At 35.0% G+C, this 15,249-nt stretch overlaps 1 non-coding gene across 1 annotated transcript; it reads left to right on the forward strand.

Moving 5' to 3' along the window:
• The first annotated feature begins 11,869 nt into the window (after positions 1 to 11,869).
• On the forward strand, positions 11,870 to 11,943 carry TRNAN-GUU. Its single transcript has one exon. It is a non-coding gene; the product is annotated as a tRNA-Asn (tRNA).
• Positions 11,944 to 15,249: the final 3,306 nt, after the last annotated feature.

The raw sequence follows: 15,249 nt of genomic DNA on the forward strand, positions 1-15,249 counted from the left end.
ACATCATCACTGTTACAAAGCAAGTGCAGTTTATAAATGATATATTTGTACTGCTATAAAAGAACGACACTTGGGTTCCGCTTTTAAGACTGTTGAAGAACGACTGACTCTGCGAGTCTGTTCTTCCTCTTCTTCTTCGTCCTCGAGCATCAACAGTAGACTTCCTGTAACTTCTTCTTCTCTTCTCTCCTGACTTCTAAACTCTCTCCTCTAACTCTCTAAAAACTTTCTTCCCTTTTTATGACATGACCCAACCTTTTTATAGCTCCACAGGGTCATCAAATCTCGATGAAATCCCTTTTTTCTCTTCTGTGCAGTTACGGGTTTCTATCTTCTTCAATCCTCCCTATACGCGTCTGTTTGCTATCCCCTTGCCACAAAACTCTCCACTGACTTGAACAAGACCAAGTAAAAGTATAACTAGCGTGAAACTCTCCCAAAAATTCCTCACAAAATCATCGAATTCAACATAAGTGTACATGTCCTATTTGGACTTTGATCGCTTCCTCCGAATTATCTAGCCCAATTGGTTGGGTTAAATCACTTGTAACAGGCATGTTTAGTCTATTAGAGTCCATCCCAGTCGAGTTTGGCGATTGAATCTCTTTAGAAATCGTCCAACAATCGAACCCTAAAAACTGTTCGCGAAACATTTCTTTTCCCGCCAAAACGTTAATTTGAAATGTGAAGAAGGATGCCCCCTATCCAGAGTAGGGGTGCGAATAGCAAGTGGGGTTGAAATAAAATTTCTTGGGTGGAAATAACCAAAACTTGGGTGCCTTTAGTAATTTTTCTAGGATGTTTTCCGAACTCTTTCGGGGTTCCTCCGGGGTATTTCTGGGGTGTCTCCAACATACTTCTGGGACGCTTCAAGTACGTCATCTACGGAAGTTCAAATGCCATATTTTGAGCCATTTCGCCGCAAAATCTTATTTCTCCAAAAACACCTACAAAGAGATAAAACACCAAAATAAGTACAACAATGAGCACTAACAATATACACAATTGAGATAAATTAGACATATAAATGCGTCTATCAGGTATTCATCTAGGTTTGATACAAAAAGAATTGAACAATATAATACAAAGAGATAATAACAATTCGAACTTCCCATTCAAACTCCACAGGAAAATGAAATCAGATTGACCAGGAAATGGAGAAAAAAAGATTGAGTTTGAATGACAGAGAGAAGGAAGAGGGGAATGATTTTCCTAAAACATAAATATGGTGAGAGAAGATGAAGGGAAAGTCCAGTGGGATGAGCGTGGGGTTGTAGATCGTGGGAGTATAGAAGGTGGGTTTAGAAACCAAGGCAGTTTTATACTGTTTAAAAGACGTGGACTCGTGTTTAGACATGGAACCATATTTTCCCGTGATAAAATAAACTTTAATCTCATTTACAGGTAGCACCGTGACTAGGTCAACTGTCACCAAAGACCATAATTGTACTAGTTACCTCTTTCATAAGCAAGGTAGTTAGAGATCAATTAAATTATTATGCATGAACATCATGATATTATGCGAATATAAGTCTCCCTACCATATGTTTGATCATGATTAGAATTATCGTAAACCATGAATTAATTATTTAGTAAACACAGAACTGATAAATGAGTCTCTCATATTTTTATAGCAACTGAGTTTGCTCGATTTGGATTTTTATGGAATTAGTTATGAATTTTTGAAGTTCACGGTCCAGACTATACTTCGTGCAGCAGCTGCTATAATTTTGTTTATTAACTAGAGAGCGTAATTTATAAATCCTGCCTTAAGGGTCCGTAAGGTAACATAATATGGATGAGCCAGAATAACTAGGTGCACCTAGGGATGGCCATGGGACGGGTATGGGAGGGTGTGTCAATCTCAATCACTGCCTCGTTCGTAAAAGAAAATACTCATCTTGTTATCCACGTGAATTGGGACGAGGTGGATATGAGAATACCCATATGGGACGAGTTTCTCATGAATTATCCGTACACAAAGTTAATACGTAAATTTCTTTATAATCAAAATTTAAATATGATTCAAACAAAAATAATAACATAAGAATAATGCATTCTAAAATTTTAAATTCAGAAATTCATCTTAATCTTAAAGTCGACAAAAGAATCTTAACTTATTAATTTTTCTACTTTTTCCATTCTCATTCTATCTTCATCCATGTTAACCATTTCATTATCTGCATCATTTTCTCAATTTTGTTTCTGAGCACAACAAAGAAGTGAATGTGATGAATATACAAGAACAATCAAGAATATAATAAATGAAAGAAAGCTCGATTAAGTGGTAGAAGTATAAAAATTCAATACAAATTCTTGCATAAAACTATACACTCTTATTATATCAAAGATATGGGGCGGATATAGGACGGGGACTTTGAATCCCGTTAATACGAGTATGCTAAATAGCTCCTTATCTCAGTCCGAGCTTACCCCATAGAAGACTTCCCCGTCCCATCCCGTAACTTAGGTTTCGGGTATTACCATACCCAACCCCGTTCCTATTTGTATGGGTAAAATCCTATCCAAGTAGGACGGGTACCCATGGAAAAGGGTTTGGGTGGGGCAAACGGCCGTCCCCAGATGCACCAAATTAATACGTGTGATATGCCAAACTCAAATAAGTTAACCCTAAAAACTAAAGGGGAAGTAAGTCTTTAAAGCTTAAGAAGCCGCCCTGCTTGTGCTATGTTGTATTGAACTAGTTTGCTCTTAGTGTAGTCAAAGCTCATAAGTTCCAGTCACAACCTAATCAGTCTTTTGTTGATTCTTGTTTGGATCAAGGTGAAGAAACAAGCATCATTTGTTCTTAAAGAAAAGATCAAGACTTGTCTTACTAATGTTAATGCATCTGAACTGAAAATATTCCCTTGCTTGCTCTTGATTTAAGAGTGACCCCATGGGACCATACCATAAGAGGCATCACGATCCTTACCAAGAGGTAACCTATTGTTTGATACAGCGAATGCTCACATACCAACAAGGAAAACAAAACCAGAGCAAACAGAAGCATGGTAATAAGAGCAATCATAAAAAACAACCAACTAATCGATTTCATGGTTCAAGGCGCAAGCTACCAACAAGATCTGAAGAAGAACATAGATTTTGAGGCCTCAAGCTTTCGGGACAACCTTAAATGCACATGTTCCGATCACAAACGTTCTTAGAAAAGCTAGCATTGTTTTTCTAGTTTACGGATTCCCACAAACATGACAGCATTGACTTTCAACCACATTGTATACTTGCAAGTAAATAATCAATGTAATTCAGCAGGAAGAATCAAACAAACTACAATAGAATGAGATCAACCATGTGACATTCAAATCAAGCTTGAAGCCTATGATTACATTTCGGCTGAAATGCTTATAAAACTTTCAGAACTAACAAGCACTAACACACACTATTGAAAAGAAAAGTCATCCATTGTTAAAGAACAACATTCAGACGCAACAATACTTACAAATATCTCTCTGGAGTTTGGACTAACAGAAATATAAATGTCTAACCTGTTTGAGAGAGCAGTGAGGAAGCATTTCTTCTTGTAGAATAAGCAGAAAGTAGGAACAAAGCACTTCAAATAGTTCTGATGAACCAGGGGACTAAACCTTCAGAAAAAACCATCTACCTCAAGAAAATACAATATATCAATGACAGGTACAGAACCAACATACAGACTTGTGAGAATCATGCATATTGCATTCCTTCGTGTTTCTAACTTTCTATCAGGTTCTGTGAAGATGTTTCCACTCTGTCATGTCAATTTTTTACCCACAAATAGACTGATTTCCTAATGAATATATCTACTACAATATGAATGATGTTTTCCTTGAATGTGAACTTCCTTGCTGATTCCAAGTTACTGTCACAATTTCTAAAGTTGTTCTTCTAATGGTTTATTTAATAACTATATACCCAGAAAAAAACTAGACCTCATCATAATTTATTCCCTGCTGGTTTCCAACTTTCAGCCTCATGATAACCATGTACTGATTGAGAACACCCTTCAAGTACAAAAACTATTTATTACTGTACAAACTTTATGAAATTAGGGCCAGTATGCCTGCCTGCCTGGTGCACAAAGAACTCAACTCATCCAACCATGTTGCACAAATTGTTTGTACTTCGTTCATTAATAGTTGAAACATGATGTCTTACACTCCTATCATTTGTACAAAGCTAATTAAGCGGAAGAGTGAATAACTGATACTGGAGAACCAAAATTTATATGGTAACATGCACTAATATAAATATCGAAAGACAGACATTCAAGCAACAACGTCAATACCAAAACTCTAAATTCATCTCAGAATCCTTGTTATGATGCATCCACAACTTTGTTGTGAAAACTAACATCAACCAAATATCTAAGCTTATTAACCAAAGCCAACTCACTAATATGCAACACTATCAATAGTGATAAGTAATGTGAATGACATACTTGCACTACATCGTAACAAGATAAACATTCCAACATGTACAACACTATCACTGGTGAAGAGTAATGTGACTTGCATACTTGCATTATATTGAAACTAGGTACACATTCCAACATGCAATACAGATCTCCCAATCAAGAGCAATAATTCTAGAATAGCATAATATGTAATCTATATGTCCAGATAAAAACAACGCAGCAAGCATGAACCACATAGACATGGAGTGCAACTAGCTATGTACATAATCAACCATGTTTCTAGATGTAATACCCATTCAATTGAAGTTGTTCTTACTTCAATTGTAATCAAACATGAAGTACTACACTATTATTTGAACAAAGAAAAATAAGCACAAGTGTAAATAATTGATAGTAGATAACCCAAAAAAAAAATTTCTCAAAAGATGATAACATGCTCTACGATAAATGTCAAAAGACAGGACGTCCCCATACTTCAGTTCAAAAATCCTAAACCATTTCTTAAATACCCTGAAATCCATTCTCCAATTTAAACTAAGCAAAAGTAGAAGAAAAACAAAATTCATTCTCCCATCAGCACAGCATTCGATTATTGCCACCGCTTAATCTCTCTTTCTCCTGAATGAGCATCCCTCGGTAATCTAGCTTTACCTCCAGTTGTTTGGCACAAGACAGTTTGACAACAGCACTCATATATATGCACCTCCATTACTTAAATCTCAAAGAAAACCCCCAATGAAATCTATCTATTCATCATCGACCCTATCATTGACTCTAGTAATTTCAACATTACTGCATCTACTGGGACGATGCGCCATGCATCTACCAAGGAGAACTTGAAGTTCACCAACGTTTTCATTATAATATGCATGAACCTGTTCACTCTGCTTCTTAATTCTACTAGGCAAATCAAATCTCCCCACCACTTCCGTGTATATTTGTTTGAAGACATTGTCTACGTATCCGAAGATATAGTCGTGTCCTGAAGAATAGGGATAGCACCCCGAATAGTACCGATTAAAGTTGATATCATCACTGAATGAAACTTCGATCACAAGTTATTTCTTGTTGATTATCTTAACTTCAAACCAACGCAGATTCTTGAAATTTGACATGTCTATTAGGTATTCCACTCCATCTACGTGTGTTATAATCTTCTTTGCGTCTGCGGTAAGAGTAGTTGGTTTCGTCACGCCATGATGATGATGAAATATATATCCACCAAGATTTCTACGAGGATTTCGATAAGTGCGGCCCTGTGTTTAGGAGAGATTTAAAGTTTGATATATATCATATATAATCAAAAGTAAAGAAGAAGAGAATATACAAATCAAGAGATATATAGTTACGTACCATGGAGGAGCTTGCAGGCAACTGTAATAGCTAGGTTCTTCATTCGCAGCTAGGTTTAGGTTATTGTTTGCTTCTCCGGAGATTTTTCTTTTGACACAATTGTTTGTTTTCCATGATCAAGTCAAGTATATAACTATACATATTGGAATTTGGATACCCCAAACTTGGAAGTTTTACTAGAGTTTCGAAACCCATTAACGTTTTCCTTGTTTGAGCCCAATCGGTGAGGATGAGAAAGTCGGTCAAACATATTTTTTTTTAATTAATTATTAGACTCTATGGTCCTGTCACCTAAAGCCTTATACAGGGATGTCCAAATTCAACAAATCTAGAACGGGTCCTTTCTTTAGCAATTCATTTCAAATCGATTTCGCGAGTGACAGAAACAACCTCCCTACAAACACCCGAATACTCATTCATTTAGAGATGGGAAAAATATGCATTAGTCCAAAAGTCAATCCAAAAATATAATTTAGTCCAGTTCGAGGAAATTTGGATTTTCTAATACTAGGCTTAAGAGAGCAGGACTAGAATGTCTAAAACCCAACATATTTGGAACTAAATTTAATTTCTACTTTAGAGATTGTTCTTAAACGGGAAACAAATAAAAACCAAAGACGTCTTCACGTTCTCTTCCGTTTTCGATATAGATTTCTTCCATTATCTTCTTCATCTCCATCTTTCAATTGGGAAACGTAAAGGTTTCAATTTCTGTTTCTCTTCTTCATCTCCATCTAGATATGATCTCAAAATTAGTTTCAAAATTTCAATAAAGGAATTCATTTTCATTTCGTTTTTGATATTGTAGCTGTCAAAACGGAAGAGACAAGTGATCCTTTTAATGCATGTTTTGTAGGTGTGTACGTATTGATGCACTAGTATAATTTCCATGAAAAACTAGGTTTATGTGGTTATGAACTATCTTTTTTCTGCATATTTTGCAGGGTGTACACATTGTATAATTTTCATGAAAAGTATGTCTGAGAGTGAGTATAGATGGTTGGTTTTATGCATGTTTTGCAGGGTGTACACATTAGTGCACCAGTGTATTTTTTATAAGAAAGTAGGTTTGTGTGTGGTTATGAAGGATCAGTTTTAGGCTTGTTTCCCATGGGTGAACATATTCTAATGTAATTCTCATGAAAAAGTCAATTTGAATCTATTTTGATCAAAAAATATATCCTTGACTATGTTGATGGATCAATTCAGAAACCGGTTCATTTTATCAAAATTGATGGAGAGGAGGCTTTGAATCCTGAGTTTTATACTTTCAAACACAATTGGTTTGTTATGTTTTATGTCAATGCGATACTTTGATATAGTGTTTCTCGAAGCATTTTTGGAGGTAAAACTACACAGAAAGATTTGATTATCTCTTGAGAAGTTGATTCTTCGTCAATTATCTTCTCGTATATCTCTTCTTCACAGTTAACTTCATTCAATTTTGTGCGGTAATAGTTCTATTCCTTATAATATTGATGAGATCAGATCAATTTTTGATTATCTGGATGAAATTGATCAACATGTGGACGACTTGGATCTTCTTATGTACACTCTTCAAAGCTTAAGTCGTGAATGTAGTCAATTTGTTGTTAAAGTAAGATATAGAGAGACTTAATTTACTTTTAGTGATTTCAATTCTAGACTTCTTCGTCATGAGCAATAGTTGAAATTGAAGAGATCGAGTATAAATCAATTTAGATTATCATAATTATAGGTTTTACAAAAACAATCTTCTAAATCTAAGCAGATATCTCATGGATCTGATGAGACACTTACTTCTAATCCTTATTTTATTTTAAATTTCTGTCAAATCTGTAAGATTTCTGGTCATACTGGTTTTCGTTGTAGATGGCGTTATACTCATACTTATAAGAATCCTTCAAAAAAAAATTCGAAGTCTGGTTCTGTACTACAGATTAGTCGTATAATTTTGTTTCTAGTTCAGATACTTTGCAGACAGCTTTTCATAGTATTAAGCTCAACTTAGCTATTGTTTTGCATGATCCTAATGTGGCTTCATGTTGGCTTACTGACTCTGGCGCGACAAGTCAGGTAAAAAAACAGCCTTTCTTGTTTCCCTAATGCCAAGTCCTACACAGGTAATGTTCAAGTTGTGGTAGGTGATGGTAAATTTTTTTCAATTGTGCTGAAATACTATGCAGGCTTAGATACTGTAGTAGTTCTTGTTGAAGGCTTTTTGAAGGACAACTATGCAGTCTTCTAAGGACATACTTCTTAAAATACTTCTGATTTTTGGCATGGTGGACTAGGACATACTTCTACAAAAAATACTTAACTGGTATCAATATCAACATTTCTTCTCTTTGGTTATGCACTTCTTGTCAGTTAGGTAAGCATCATAGGCATCCTTTTTTATCATTTAGAGAGACTTACAACTGAGCCTCTATACGTAATTCATTGTGAATTAAAGGGACATTCTTCAGTTTCTTCTCCATTAGGTTTCAAGTATTATATTTTTTTATAGGTGATTTTTCTAGGTTTCGTTTGATGTATCCTCTGAAAACAAAAGATGAAAGTGTTGATTGTTTAAAACATTTCAAATATAAGACTGAAAATCTATTGGATAAATGAAAAAACATTTTTCAATATGATGGTGCATGTGAATTAGTCAAACGCAAGTTTTAAGAATTATTTAATGAGTGTGCATGGTATTCCTAATATAAATTATTGTCATCATCATCATCACCAACAAAATGGTTTGGCAGAAAGGAAACACAAACATATCACTGAAATGGGTAACACTTTTTAGGCTTCTTTGTTTAAACATTTTTCGTATGATTCTTTTCTCACTGCCACTACCCAAGTCATGTCATTTAAATCTCCTTTCAGATGCTACTCAATACTCTTCCTGACTATAACTTTATCAAAACTTTTGCTTGTTGGTTTTATCCTAACCTTGAACCATATAGACCTGACTGAGTCACAAATCTGACAGATATGTTTTTTTTAGTTATAGTCCTCTTCATATGGGATATAAATTTTATTTTCTTGTCGCTCATAAGGTCTACATCTCAGTTAATTTAGTCTTTGATAAACATGTTTTACCTTTTGTTGCTGCATATTCTAGTGTCACTTCAAATTCTTCAGAACTATCATTTACTGAACTTTCTTTTCCAGCTCTTTTGTTATCCACTAATATAACATCTTCATCAAAATATGAGTCCTTTATTTCATCTTCACATGAAAATTCTCATGCATCAGATGACTATTGCTCTCCTCTTGACTCACCTGATCCTGCATCATACACTATAGTTCCAACTCGAGAAATAATTATCACTTTTGTTAGAGCACTGCTCGGTTGAACTCGTAAGTGTTGCTATCTCAAGCTTGTTTGTCAAGTTTAATTGATCAAAACTGTAGTCTTGATTAATAGTCTATTAATAGGAGTTTCGGACTAGGATAGATTGTGTAGTTGAGATTTAGACTTCACGGCTCTTACAACTGAAGAACTCGGAGAAACTTCATCAACAAAAGGTATGTGGACACTAAAACTTATCTATCACTCAGAAGTCTATTATATTCTATTTTATCTCCTATTGAGACAAAAGTAGTATAGTGATATAGGCTTTCATATCATACATATTTGTTATTTCGAGCTAAGTATAACTCGTTTATCTATTTCTCAAAATATTTGTTGGAAGATTTTTGCTTTAGCTATATTCATCATTATTTTTGACATTTTAGTTGGAAGAAATTTATTTGTTGGAAACGAAATAACAATTCAAAATATGATCATGTGGAAATTTCTTGAAACATCTTACATGATTTGTATAAGACAATTATTTGATGTCCACTTGGAAAGTTTCGTATTGATCATTCGATCGCTTTCAAATTGCTTATAAGCTAGTGGTTTGTGTGATAAAGCCGTTGTCGTCTTCTATGAATGTTTAAATGATTGAAATGGGAGTTTAGACCTAAAACTCATGTCTGTAAAACATCACTGTATGCGTACTTAGTGTACAAACTGTGTTGGTATGATTCAGGTCCGGAAACCCAGTTTGCATACCAGTATGTGAATGGTTTTAACTGAAAAGTCCAGGAACCAAGTTTGCGTACCAGTATGTGAAGGATTTTATATGGAACAACATTGTGCATATCCGTTTGCAAACTATTGGTCAAGACCAAAGCTCGGAACTTAATTTTGCGTTCCCGTTTGCAAACTTAGTGGTGGAAGTTCTAAAATCGGTTAAGTATATTCTCATACTCATGAACAAATACATTTAAGAAATAATGAATGCAATCTTTGAAAACCGTGGCTTAATGTTCATAAATTGAATCTTGTATTTTGTATATTAAAAATCAATATCCGATTTTGTTTCAATTGGATCATAGATACTTACATGTGATTCTTAACAATTGAATAACTCTACAAAACACAATTAGAATCATTTTTGGTTAGATGAATGTGGTTAACACAATTATCTTTCATGATTGATTGATCATCATAGTTGATCTAGATGTGTTAGATGAATGTGGTTAAGACAAAAGTGTTCATATGGCTAAATTTGGTTAACTATAACTGATCCAACTCAATATGCACGTTCAGGTACAGTTACCCATATCTAAATGAAAGTATATTTCATTTGTCTGTGACAAGCTAAGACCATCTAACGATGGAGAGATATTTATTTGGTTTCAAGCAAAACTTATCTTGTATCTTAAAACAGATTTTCATTTGACGGTGAATATGGAATGCTTTATTTCTGAGCTAACTTAGCAAATCCTGATTTGAATGGCTATATAAAGGAGAACTCCAGCAATTGTGAAACCTAATCTCCATACCTCATGTTTGATATTAGTTGCTACTAGATTTGATTCTCCTATAACCTAGGTTTTTCCTAAAACCATAATTAGATTAACAACTTAAAGACTTCATTGGGTTTCTGAAGCCAGATCCAACTATTTTATTTGTAGTTGTGTATTCTGACTTTACTCGTTCTATCGTGTTGAGTATTATATTCTCTAAGATTTGCTCGAGATTTATCTCCGACAGGTAAGATAAAAAAAAGTAATCACAAAGCTCTTCGTCTCATCCTTTTTTATTCCACAATAACTTGTTCTATTACCATATAGTTAAGTTATTGTGAGGTGATTGATATTTATAGGTTGTTCTTTCGAAATGTAAGACTGAATTATCAATTGGTTCTTGTGCACCTTTATTTATCATAAGACGGAACAAAACTTCATAGGTATCTCTGTGGTAGACAGATTTATCAATCATAATAAACATTTTTGTGGGAGACAGATTTGTTTACAAGTGTTCGATTTTGAGTCGTCACAACTCTTAGTTGTGGTTGATATCGGCTAAGGGAATGAAGTGCGTAGAGTCCTGCTAGGATTCAGAGGCGTAAGAAACGCGACTGTACGTTGATCAGTGTGATATTGGTTAAGGCTAAAGTGCATTCCATTCCGTATCTAATCTGTAGTAGGCTAGTGTCTATAGCGACTTAATATAGTGTGGTGTTCAAATCTGGATTAGGTCTCGGAATTTTTCAGCATTTGCGATTTGCTCGTTAACAAAATTTCTGGTGTTTGTGTTATTTCTTTTCCGCATTAATCAATTAATTATTTATTTATTTATTTAAAATTATTCATTAATTTGTTATTATTAATTTATGGCTAAGATTTCTTCTAATAATATTTATTTATTATTAAATAAATCTTAATAATTAATTTGGTAATCTCACAGCTTAATTGATTTTGTCATCTGTTTCTCTGAAATAACCATGAGCCGCCTTCCCAAAATTGATGCCATGAACAGGAATACGGAGCACATGCCAAACATGATGGTGATCAGGAACGCGTTTACTTTTTTCGTTTGTGCAGAATGCCCTGGAGATGGTATATATAAAGTTGTAGTGTTACTCATTTTCAGAAGCATTGTCCTCAAACTCATAATAAAAGCATTCAAGTTACTGAAGTGAATATTCCCCTTTATGAGTAGCTTGCTTCCTATGCCCACAGTCGTAGCTCCTCCACACTATAATTGAATGGTGCTGCTAGAATCCAGAATGTACGGCGGGTTGATCCCCTTGGAGCATACTAAACATTTGTAATATTCCGAACCTATACAAAAATGCTGGAATAACTCAGCTGGTTAGAGCGTGTGGCTGTTAACCACAAGGTCACAGGTTCAATCCCTGTTTCTAGCGTCATTTTTTGTCCCTCTATTTTTAACTCATGTTCATGCCTACTTTTTGCGCTCACAGAATTTTTTTTGAACCTTGAGAAAAAGAGAGAGATGGCAAGTCTTCCAGGAGATGCTGAATTTCTTCCAAGATTACTCGTGAAAACCCTCTAGTCTTGCGGTTTAAGTGCCTATGCAAAACCTGGTACATCCTGCAGTTAGACAAGTTGAGGTGCAATTGTTATTGAACTCTAGTTACAAAATCCCATAATTTTGGATGATTCCGCTGAAGTTAAGAAATGATATTCTCCTACTAGTCCTCAAACCGACAGTAAAAACTGATAAGTTCGAATGGCTTAAATATTCCACTCAATGCCTCCATGTAAAGAAATAAAAATAAAGAATCAGTAGGAACTAGGAAATGAAAATTACTAAAGACATAAAAGAATATATATACTATGAAATAATTGTTTAACTGTTCTAATGTTGTATACTTTTCGACTTGGAATTTGAAATCTATATAACATATACCCAGTTATGGAAGCACTGAACAATCTACTCGCTCTTCTCCAAGATCTTTCAACGAAACAAGGCTATGCATATGAGTAAACAGTCCCTAGTGCGCCAGAAAACCATATTTTCTTTAAAGTTTTAGGGTCATAACAAGAGACAACGCCATTTTGCCATAGCAAAATTTCAGTCTCTGTTCGGGATAATAGTGAAGCTGAGAGTGAACCCCATTTACTGCTGAACACAGTTATCCAAGTAAAAGAGTTCATATTATTCTTCTCGAATACCCATATATCCGTCAAGCCTCCACCTTCCTTTGCATACCTATAAGAAGCACACAGATACAGGTTCCCTCCACACGACCCGAGAACACCGTGCATATAGGAATCAGAATGAAAAGGTGGTGGTGGGATAGACCGAAATGTTTCATCTGTCAAATCAAAGGCTACAATGTCGCAGTGATCAGATCTTTCGTTTAACCAATGGAGAGCCCCATTAGCTAAAGCGCCTGATCTTGAAAACCAATAGGGAATTTCTGGTTTGTCTCTCCACCCACTGCCATCACCAAGAGTGTAAACTTGTACACTTAGGTTAACAATCGCACTTCGAGCAATCTTAACAACCTTGTATGTGTTAGTGGATTGACAATAACCGAACCCAACAAGGTCATTGAGTTAACCTGTTTTTAGAAAACGAATGCTTTCTCCGGTGATGGGATTGTAAATATATATATAAACTTTGAAAGTTCGAAACATACCAAACCATTGCAGGTACCAACAAAGCTGAAGAACCAAGAACCAGTTTTTATGCTGTTTATCTCTGTAAATATCTTGTAAAAATTCTGTTCGGTACAATTAAGATTAACCATCTCAGAGGATTCTTCTCTATAGTAGAATTTGATATCACCAGGCCATATAGGCCTATTTACGAAAAGTGTACCTTGTTTTGGTTTCCCGGCCAAGAGACGTCTCCAGAGTTGACATAATTATTTGCCCTATAAGACGGATTTGAAACCTGCGTTAGTCTTGGGTGATCGAGTTAGTATTTCTAGTAGGATACTTGAATTCAATTTCTCCATCAGTAAAGATATAGCTAATTGTGTCTTCTTCTGATTCTTCTTGTTGCTCAGCTAGGGTTTCGTAATCCAACAAGAGCCACAACAGTCTTGGCCTCGGAACAAGGCTGCACAGCTAGGGTTTCGTAATCCAACAAGACCCACAATAACCTTGGCCTCGCAACACGGCTGACGGCGGTATATATATGCAAAATTTAGCCTAGTTTGTGAGTCTGGTTTCTGTAGTATTTGTAGACTAAATATGGGAGGTCACTCTCTATTTGGGTTGTAAAATTTTGGTATCCTTTACCGTTTAGGTCTTAAGATTGTGTCTCATAATTTTTGGGTCGTAGACTTGACTAAAGTCAACTGGCAGTTTGGTTAAACAGTTAAACTAAAGTCAACTGGCAGTTTGGTCAAACAGTAAGTAAGGATTACCTATAGTTAATATATAGCACCGTCAGCCACTATGTTTGAGAACATTCCGAAACATACGACACTATTACTCTGAAAATCAGTAGTTGGTAATCAACAAATTTAAATTTGTTAACGTTGAAATTGAGATAGGTAAATGGTGAGGTTTGATATTTCGAGTGTGTTCGTTTTAGGGAGAAACGTAGAGCTTTGTAAGAGAAACATAGCCCAAAATGTTTGCTTTATATCAGTTATTGTTTAGATTAATGTCGCATACTGTGAGGGATTTGATTCTTAAGCTAGATTTCTAAAAGTCTGTTCAGCTTCAGAATATATAGTTAAATCTATGCTGAAAATTCGTAATGATCGATAAATTTGATTAGGTTTTTGTGATGATCTCTGCATGATGATTAAACAATATATAAGCACTGTGTCAACATCTATTCTGCTCAATGGCTCTCCTGGTGAGACTTTTACTCCTCATAGAGGTCTTAGACAAGGGGATCATTTATCCCCTTATCTCTTCATTTTATGTATCCTTCTCTAAAGCGTTGTTATTTGCTGAACATAATCATCTTATTCATGGTATAGAAGCTAATCAATATTGCCCAGCAGTTTCTCATTTATTTTTTGCAGATGACTGTCTTATTTTTGCTAAAGCTAATGGGAGAGAATCTAGGAATTTTGTTAATATCATTGAGCAATTTAGTTCCTTTTCAGGTCAGTCCGTCAACTACGAAAAGTCTGGCATTGCTTTTAGTAAAAAAGTTCCCAACCAGGTAAAGAATGAGATTTCTACCATCATGAACATCAAGAAACTGGCTCTTAATAATAAATATTTAGGTGTCTCTCTTCTTCTTCAAAAGAGTAAGATTCAATCATTTTCTTCTCTTCTTGATAGATACAGTGATAGACTTGCTCCATGGAAACCAAAAATTTTGAATACACCAGGAAGAACAGTTATGACTCAATCTGTCTTGGGTAGCTTAGCTTCACACCATATGTATGTTTTCCCCATTCCTAATAATCTGACTGAAAGATGGACTCCATCCAGATGAGATTCTGGTGGAATAAAAAAACACAGGAAAAAGAGGTGTCTATTTTAAAAAATGGAGGGAAGTTGCTCAACCAAGAGCTTTAGGGGGGTTGAATATAAAACAAAATGAAATCATGAATTATTCTTTACTTGCTAAATTAGCCTGGAGAATGTTACATTCTCGTGATAAGTTATGCGTTCAAATCTAAGTATTTTCATAACTGTGATCCTTTATATGATAATATCAAATCTAATGGGTCTTGGATATATAATGGTGTTTGTAGGGGTCTGGAAATTATCAAACAGTATGCTTGTTG

The sequence above is a fragment of the Papaver somniferum genome, unplaced genomic scaffold (genome assembly GCF_003573695.1).
Source record: "Papaver somniferum cultivar HN1 unplaced genomic scaffold, ASM357369v1 unplaced-scaffold_80, whole genome shotgun sequence".
Classification (NCBI taxonomy): Eukaryota; Viridiplantae; Streptophyta; class Magnoliopsida; order Ranunculales; family Papaveraceae; genus Papaver; species Papaver somniferum.